The 9,628-nt window shown below is 38.3% G+C and overlaps 1 pseudogene; it reads right to left on the bottom strand.

Annotated features, from left to right (window-relative positions):
• Positions 1-8,702: 8,702 nt before the first annotated feature.
• Positions 8,703-9,254, bottom strand: LOC149843864 (glutaredoxin-C9 pseudogene; annotated as a pseudogene).
• Between the last annotated feature and the right edge of the window lie 374 nt (positions 9,255-9,628).

Genomic DNA, 9,628 nt, shown 5'->3' with positions numbered 1-9,628 from the left:
ATGTGCATGCTTATTTTATGTGACATCATATCGGGATCTCTATCTCTTTATATATATATATATATATATATATATATATATATATATATATATATATATATATATATATATATATATATATATATATATATATATATATATTTATATATGAGAACTGAAAATATGAAAACTAATGTGTGAACCACAATTTTTATGGATTTTTTGTTATTTTCTCTTGAATCTAACTGTACATATGTGATCTATATGCTTGATTTTATAAGAACCCACTATTGAATCATCCATTTTTTTATGCATAAACTAGATTTTTTTAAGACTTCAAAATCAATGGCTTATAATCTTCATAAATATTCAAGCATTCAAAAAACACATTTTTTTTCATTGAAAATACACAATCCAATGGTTGATTCCTGGCAAATTCACCATGCCAAGCACATCCACATGGTTGGATTCACAAAAAAAATTGTTAAAAATGCCCATATTTTTAATTATCATATTCTATTGCTATATAAGGTCCATATCAGGTCAGAGGCATTATCATTAGAAGTGCTTTTAGATGTTCATTCATGAGATGATCCGCAACCTAAACACGGTCATTTTTCTTGTTTTTTGGGTTTTTTTGGGCTTTAAGTGCCGTTCATTTACGTGATGAATGCCTTTGAAAACTTTTGTGGGACCTATATGAGAGGTAAACCATCCAACCCGTTCATCACATGGATGAACAGCATCTAACTCACATGGATGAACAGATCACATGTTCCTCTCACATTATCTTGTCTTGTTTTTGCCTGAATCCAGGTCTAAGGGATCCAATTTGGTTCAATGGTGTCATACCCGACCCATTGTTAGGTCTAACATAGTTATAGCATCACAATCAATGGACACTCGCGAGGTAAAATATATGGCTATTCTGGACCATGATACATGATGGTATGCACTCTTGTTATAATGGGTCTAACTGCCAAATGTTAGATTGAACCATACAAATGTGTTCAACGTGGTTCATTTACTATATCAGGAGCTTTTATCATGTTTAATATGTTTTCTTTCTTGCTGCAACACGGGTGTGTCCATAGCTTTTAAAGGTGGGCTATCTAAGTTAGGTTAATCTTGGGGGCTCTTCCTGGAGGTTTTCTTGCTTGGGCAAGGGTTCTTCCTCATAAAAAAAAATATAATGTTTTTTTTTCTTTCTGATGACTTAATTCCCTGTCAAAGCGGGTAATCTCAGGGTGGGGTCACCTACACCTAGGGGTGGCAATCGGGTCGGGTTGGCGGGTCGGGTTGGCGGGTCGGGTTGGCGTGTCAGCATACCTCAACCCGAACCCGACCCGTTTATTAAACGGGTCGGCTGTGGCAAACACGAACCCGACCCGTTTAATAAACGGGTAACCCGACACGACCCGCCAACCCATTTAATAAATGGGTTGGGTCGGGTAAACGGGTTTTCAGGTTGGCGGGTTGACAGATCGGGTTGGCAGGTAGGCAGGTTGGCAGGTCGGGTTGACGGGTCGGGTTGGCGGGTTGACGGGTCGGCAGACGGGTTGGCGGGTTGACCCACCCGCCTAACCCGTTTATTAAACGGGTCAGCCGGGTTGGCGGGTTGGCATACCCCCAATCCGAACCCCACCTGTTTAATAAATGGGTTACGCGGGTCGACCCGTTTATTAAACGGGCTGGCTTAAGCCCAACCCGAACCCGCCTAAGAGGCGGGTTGGCGGGTCGTGTCAGAAATTGCCACCCCTACCTACACCCAAGCCCTTCTTGAGCACACCGTAATCTTTAAATAATCTAATATGTTATAAGATTCAATTTTTAAGATGAATCGATAAGATTCTGACAGCATTAAGAAATTCATCCTTTGTTGAATGCAGAAGCAGAAGCAGAAGCGATTTCTGGTAATAAGTTGGGTGGTTGGCTTTATTAATGATTTTAATTGAAACCTTCCCTTTGGGATGAGCTTGTTGTTCTCCTCATGTGAAGGGCAACTTGTTCAACTCGGCTAATACAATGGGCCTGTTTCTTTCAACCCAATAGAAACCCATTGGCTGCTGTATGAATTCCCCAAAACCCTAAACCACAGACAGCCCAATACCAAACTTCAAACATCAGCAAAGATCAAGACGAACAAGACATGTGGGGGGAGGCCCACCAAGGCTGCCCTTATTGCGAAGAAGGCGGCCATGAATCTCACCAAGCTGAAGGGATGTCACAAGTTCAAGTCTTTTACTGTAAGGCTGAAGTTGGGTGTGCTCTCTAGTCTCTAACGGGTAAAACGGACATGTTTTTTAATTTTACGCCAATGAACCCAATGAGCAGATCAGGTCCAAGGGGCCTTGGACATTTTCTGTCCATGACCCTTTGGATGCCGTCCATCAAAAAAATTAAGGGTACCCAAAGTGCAGTAGGTTGATGTTTGGGATGAATTTTAACCATCCATTTTTCTGCAATTAATTGATGCCGTTCATCTAAAAAATGAATGGCGCAACAAACATTTTTGTGGGGGCCATCTAGGTGGAGACCATCTTGTTTGATGGGTTTTGGGTGCCATTCACCTTCTAGATAGATGGCATCCAAGGTGCCTTAGATAGTTTTCTGTCCAAGGTCCCTTGAACCTGATCCGCTCTAGGAGAACCTTGGGTGGCACCTCTGTAACAAATATCCCGAGATTTATGAAGATCTCGTGAGAAATTGCCTGAAAGTTTAAAATGATAATTTCTCACGAGATTTTCAAAATATCGTGATATTTATGAAAAAACATAAATACCGTGATATTTACGTTTTAATCGGCTATTTATCATGAAAAAACTGTGTATTTTTTATTTTTAAATAATTTTTATTAATATTTTATTTAAAAATATTTTTTAATTTATTTTTTTATTGCTGAGATTTTGCCAAAAAATGAGACATTTATGAAATTTGTTCAATTTCTTGCGAGTTTTTGACAAACTAGATTTTGCGAAAAAAAATTTGTTTGCCACTATGGGTGGCACCCCATATGACGAAGGAAGTGGTTTTCCTCAGTTATCTTAGAAAAAAACAGATACAATCTAAATGGTTCTGTACAAATATTAAGCTGAGAGCAATGTTGTCAGTATCGGTATCGGCCCTGTATAGTTTGGCCAACGAATCAGGTGAATTGGCCAATACATCGCTGAAGTGAATCGTTCTGAAAATAATTAAAAAATATTTCATGTTAATCGGAACATGGCACGTGTTAAAGCTATTAAAATAATTTTAAATAATTTTTATATTTATTAAAAAATAGCCCATTTAAGAGTGAAGCGCATCAGAGTAATTAGTATAGTGATGCATGCAAGTGTATACGCACGTGTGCATGAATGTACACACGAACACGCATGTACACTAAGCAATATGTATAGTTACAGAAATTAGTTAAAGAGTGAATTTCTGATTTAAAAATGTTTTACATTTAAAAATATAGATTAGAAAACATCATAAGAAAAAAGAAGGAATATGTATATGTGATTTTTTTTCTTGAAACCAAACCAGGACATAGAACATGCATGATCCAAACACATCCCTTGAAATTGGATCCATACTAGAGTTTCTTGTTAGAAATATAATTTTTAATTTCAAAACTTTCATGACCCAAAACTTCCAAGCATTTTCTCTCAAACGAAATGAGCTTTCTTGCCAGCATACTGAGGAAATCAAAATTTGTTCTTCCTTTTCTCTTTTAGCTTCCAAAGATTTATTGTAGTGTGATAATATAGAAGAATATCTGCCAAATTACAGATACTAATATAGAAGTAGGTATTTCATATAAGAGGTATCTATCCTTTTTATCTTTTCAATTTTACTGGCGAGCAGCAGCAATCCAGCTTCCACAGTGGACCCAAGTTGTGGTAATGCATCACATAATGTCTGACAATTAGGGACGTATATGGGTTGGATTTGTGCTGGAACCGGGTCTATATCCACTCCCAACATTGAAATATGCACCGTAATCACGATCCAGCTCCAATGCTCTGAGATTGCACTAACCCAAACTTATGGGCAAAGCTCTCTATTTTTCTCAGATTTAGAAAAGAAAAAAAATGTTAGAACAGGCTTATGTCCAAATTTTAGATCAAACATCAAACTTGAAATTGGACTAAAACTTGGGGCCAACTGAGTGAACAACATAAGCCTCTATTGGACCTACCTGTTCAGGAACAGGTTTGGGTCCTATCACGGAAATGGTCATGATCCAATCTGAACTAAACCATTGGCCACACTATAACGTGTTCACATAAGCTTTAAGAACAAGTTGGAAATTGACGATCCTCACATCACCGACATGAGTTCCTAAACAAAACCATCTTTTGTCACACTTATACCATGTGATCCAAAACATTCTCCATATTCAATAGTTCGTGGCAGTAACATGCTAAAAGCTTTTTTTTTTTAATGGTATTTGAGTAGGGGAGGGGGCACAGGAAATAGGGTTGTAAACAGTTCAGATCTGGAACAGCTAATAAATACATGGGAATTCGGTGGAATCGGATTAGGAATAGTGAAAAATTGCAAACCCTCCACCCTGGATCCGACCCATTTGCATCCTTAACAAGTATAATCGGTTGGACCCATGCATTGTCCGCAACATCCATTGGCATAAAATCTCAAGCTTTGTTATCCACCAAGGAGTGGTCTAAGAAATAAATGGTCTGGAAGATACATCTTTCTCTCTCTCTTTATATATATATATATATAGAGAGAGAGAGAGAGAGAGAGAGAGAGAGTAGTGAGTTGGTGCTTGAAGTGCTTGATGAATGTGTTTGATGGATTTTCAGCTTCGTCAGTGCTTTTTACACGGTTTCGGCCCTATAAATGTATTGGACATGGTTGATTTATTAAGAATGCACACCTGGATCGTGTGTTTTCGATAAAAAAAATGTCTGGAGCCTCAAAAATTTACAAAGATTTGAAACTGTTGATTTTTAGAACCATGTAAAATCCCACCCATGGGTCAAAATTGAGCACTTCAAGAGTCTAGCCCTATAAAATCAAGTACATAGATCACATCTGTAGGGTCAAAATTCAAAAATAAAATAAAAAAATCATCAAGCACCTACTCTCTCTCTCTCTCTCTCTCTCTCTCTATCTATATATATATATATATATATATATATATATAAAGTGGTAGCCACCTACCACTTTTTAGCTTACCACCAGCCTAGTGTGTGAATGGTGTTTTCAGGTTGTTTTTTGTACCCTACAGATATGTTGAGCATGATGATTTGGTAGGAAATGATTCTTGAATCATGTTTTTTGATTAAAAAAATATTAGTTTTTATGCCTTGAGTATTTATATAAAAATATTTGACCATTAATTTTTAAATTTTATAAAAATCTATCTATGTATCAAAATAGACTATTTCTATGTAGAACACATCTGTATGTTCAAATTTAAGAACAACATGAAAAAACCCCTTAAAAATCACAATAAGCCAACGGTAGGCTAGAAAAGTGATAGGCAGCTACCACCTACCCCTATCTCTCTCTCAAAATGTATAGATCAAAGCTTTATTTTTTGCTGTATCGAACGGTGTTTATCCAATCATCATTATCTCATGAAAAAAAGGCTTTCCAAATGAAAAATTGCCAATATGCCCTTAGCATATATGGGCCCCCGTTTTCATAGCGTCACCTAACAATGACAGGTGATTGCATCCACACTTCCCTTGCTTATGTACGATGGATGAGCTTACCAAGTTGGGGTGCCTACCTTTGACGCAACATTTATTGTGGAATTCAAGAGTTTATACACAAAGCTTATTCTCCAAAAAACAAAAAAATGGCAAAGCTCCACCACCAAATACAGTATTTAAGTTGCACAACTCTGTGCTCATCTAATCCACAATTCCACATACCACACGTACGTAACCCCATTTTTTAGAGACGTGTTTGGACTTGGTCACTTTGTCCAGCCACAATGAATTTTTGTTTTTTTCTTTTCTTTTTTCTTTTTTATGATAAGGAACCCTCGTCGAAAACCAGGTCACTTAATGGGCTCGCCCGCAACTGCAAGGTAAACTCCGGGTGGGGTCACCAACACCTAAGCCCTCACAGAACCCACCATTAATTAAAGGCACCTGCATCCAATCTATCTTAAAATCTCTTGTGTGTGTAAACAGGTTGACCTCCCTTTCTTCCATTATCCTCTTTAAAATCGAGACATGAAGGGCATTCGTGAATCAAGGAATAACATCTAAAGTCTAAACAAAAAGGGGAGTTTGACTATAGTTGTTGAAACCCGCCTTGAAACTGAACAAACTTATGAAACTGCTTATTTTTCAAAATAAGTACTGGAAAAGACACTACAAGAAAATCTCTAATTAGTGACAAAAAATTATGATGGATTTTTCCTGTCGTAAATTTGCGATGGATTAACGAGAGAAAACTATATGTCGCTAACATTCAAATTTTTTGTGAAAATAGTGATGGAAAACATGCGGTCACTAATTGGCGACGGATTCACTACAGAAACATTCCATCTCAAACTCCGTCGCAACTTAGCAACGGATCAAAGGCAAAAATTTTCCATCTCTACATCGTCGCTACTTGGCGACGGATTTGCGATGAAATTTTTTTGTCGCTGCTCCGTCGTTAAGTTTCTCCGTAAATGTTTAAAACATGAAAAAAAAATATTGAAAGAACGTAATTTTTTAAAAATAACTAACATGGATCAAATTTATCAGATCTTGATTCATTTTTTACTACTAAGGAAAACCGAATCACTTAATGGATCACCGAGGTGGTATCTCATGTGATAAGAGGGGTTATGTGCCAAGCTGAAGGCCCAAGATCGAATCCTTCTGCCACATGGGGCGGCTGTTGTTTTGGTAGAAGTCCACCTAACCCCAACTTGCCTTTCAAATCTGGGTTAAAGACATGACCACCCAACGTTCTGTGCCCCAACCATGATAAAGCATCGACAGCCTCATAAAAGTGAATTATACTCCTGTATATGGTTTGCCAATTTTGTTTGTGACCCTTCTTTTCATGCTTCTCTTTCCATCTATCTTTTTGAATGCAAAACATTTTAAATCATGTATTATTTCTCTAATGAAAATTTGCTGTTCCACACGCTTTGCTGACTAGGGTTTTGACTTCCAACATTTTATTTTTGTGCTCCGGGTCACGGACCCTCGGGCCAACTTTGAATTCCTGCTCCTTTATTTTTGCCAATTCTTTAAGTTAAATACAACGTGAGAGTTAAAAAGCACAGAAAGAAGTCTAGACCTTGGGAAAATCTCTTCCCACCACAAGGATAGGGCCAACTTTGAATTCCTGCTCCTTTTTTTTTTCGAATTCTTTTAGTTAAATACAACGTGAGAGTTAAAATGCACAGAAAGAAGTCGTGTACACCTTGGGAAAGTCTGTTCCCACCACAAGGACAAAGCATATGCTTTGGAATCAATGCATGTTCCTTACCACTATTTTGTGTCCAACATCGTTCCTCTACGCATTAAAGACGCAAAAATGAGGTGTCTCTTTCCATGGAAATTACTCGGAATGGTCCCATATTCCCCACCCATCGTTTTCTCACTTCCACTGCCTATGATATCCTGTTGGATTGATAACGTCAATGCTTGCATGTTATTCTTATCTTTACACGCTCATATGTTGCAACCATCCCACGATGCAAAGATGTCATCATACGTCACTCTTTTCTTGCTATTATTATATCAAAGTCATCGACAACCAAACCTCTAAGACACCAACAAAGCAAAGGAAATTAAAATCAATTTTTCTATTATGGCATACCATTTACATTTGCTTATTTTTTTTATACAAATATTTGTTCACAATAAATGGTGATAAAAAGTGAAAAAACAGACAGAGAGAGACAAGTACAACTCACTAAATCACCACAGTAGGGAGGGTGCCGGGCAGTGGCGGATCCAGGATTTTGCTTAAAGGAGCGCAAAAAAAAATTATAATAAAAAATATATAAGACAAAAATATAAAGAGGGCAATCTAAATTTTTATAATAAAATAATAAGATTTTTCAAAACTTTCTTAAACGGGGTCCACAAATTTTTATAATAAAATAAAATATATCCAGGATTTTCCTTAAAGGGGGAAAAACATTTTATAATAAAATAAAATATAAAACTAAAATAAAAGGGGGCTAATGTAAAATTTTATAATAAAATAATAAAAAAATTCAAAACTTTATCTCGAGCCCCTGGTCACCTCCTGGATCCACCCTTGGTGCTGGGTTTCGAGCCGAACTTGGGCTGGCTCGAGAAAAAATTTTGCTGCTCAAGCAAGCTTGAGCACCTTTTGCCATAGATGGGCTCGAGCTGAGTACCTTTAATTAATTTTATTTTTTCTAAAGTTTTTGAAAATCATGTCAAAAGCCTTCTTGAAACAACCTACCCACTAAGGTAAGACATTTCTTTATAACCATGTTATGAACAAAATAATACATATATAAAGTCTAATTTTTTTATATACTTATGTGAGCCGAGCTTAATCGGGCTTATCAAGCATGTTCAAGCTTGGCTCATTTACATGTATTGTTGTTCAAGCTCAGCTCATTTATTTTTTTGGATGCCAAGCTTAAACGGGCCTAGCTCGAGTTAGCTTGGGCTGGTGCATCAGGAAAGCTAATTTCTTAATTTCCTTCAATGAGAATTGAGATTAAGATCCCATGGTTAAGACCATCAAATTCTTATAATTGGTACTATCATTACTTGAGGAAAAAAGAATTGATTTCATAATATCAAAGTTTTTTTGATCTTCCAACAAAATGGTATTAGGCTATTGGTCCTTTACAGCCATAGAGCTCCAGCCTGCTTGAGAATTGGGATGAGCTCCCCTGTTATATGAGCAGCCATGAGGCTATCCAAGCCACCTAACAATCTGCCCCCAATAAACACAAGGGGAAGACTGCTCTTGAGCTCGCCAAACATGGACGTCAGTTCATCAACAGCTTGGAATTCTTCATCCTCTCCGAGATCGTAGACGGACGGATTGACGCCAAGACCGAGCAGCAGCCTCTTCATCACATGGCACAGACAGCAGCCTCGCCGGCCAAGCACCAGCACCGTGTTCTCAGAGATGAGCTTTCGAACCTTACCTGGGGAATTCGTCAATGCCACGTTCTCGGCGAGGAGTATATGAGCTTTGCCAAGGGGATTCTCCGGCAATTGGTGTAATTTTCCGGTGAGGACGGGCTCGGCGGCAAGAGGAATTGGTCGGACATGGATCTGGTTTTGCATTGTGGTGGTGGTGGTGGTGGTGGTGATGGTGTGTGTGGGTGTTGGGATGTTGGTGGTGTAGATTAGGAAGGGAATTGAGGGAGGAGGTGGTATGTTATGTGGGATGGGGAGTATGTAGAGCCAAAGGAAGGGTTGGGGCTGCCTTAATTTGTAGGGTTGGGGGGGGGGGGGGGGGGGGGAGAGAGGGGTTGTGGTGGTAAAATATCATGGAGCCGGGGCAATAAATGGCTGCCTCTAGAACGTCATGGGCAGTTATGCATCTCACTTTCTTATAAGTCATGTGACGTATCCTTGCGTCACCACCCTTAACGTATTACCTCAGAGTGACGTAGACGATTCTCTCTCTCTCTCTCTCTCTCTCTCTCTCTCTCTCTCTCTTACCTAGACGCTTTTCTCTT

The sequence above is a fragment of the Nuphar pumila genome, chromosome 3 (genome assembly GCF_984573655.1).
Source record: "Nuphar pumila chromosome 3, dmNupPumi1.hap1.1, whole genome shotgun sequence".
Classification (NCBI taxonomy): Eukaryota; Viridiplantae; Streptophyta; class Magnoliopsida; order Nymphaeales; family Nymphaeaceae; genus Nuphar; species Nuphar pumila.
This window is presented reverse-complemented; position numbering and strand designations above follow the sequence as displayed.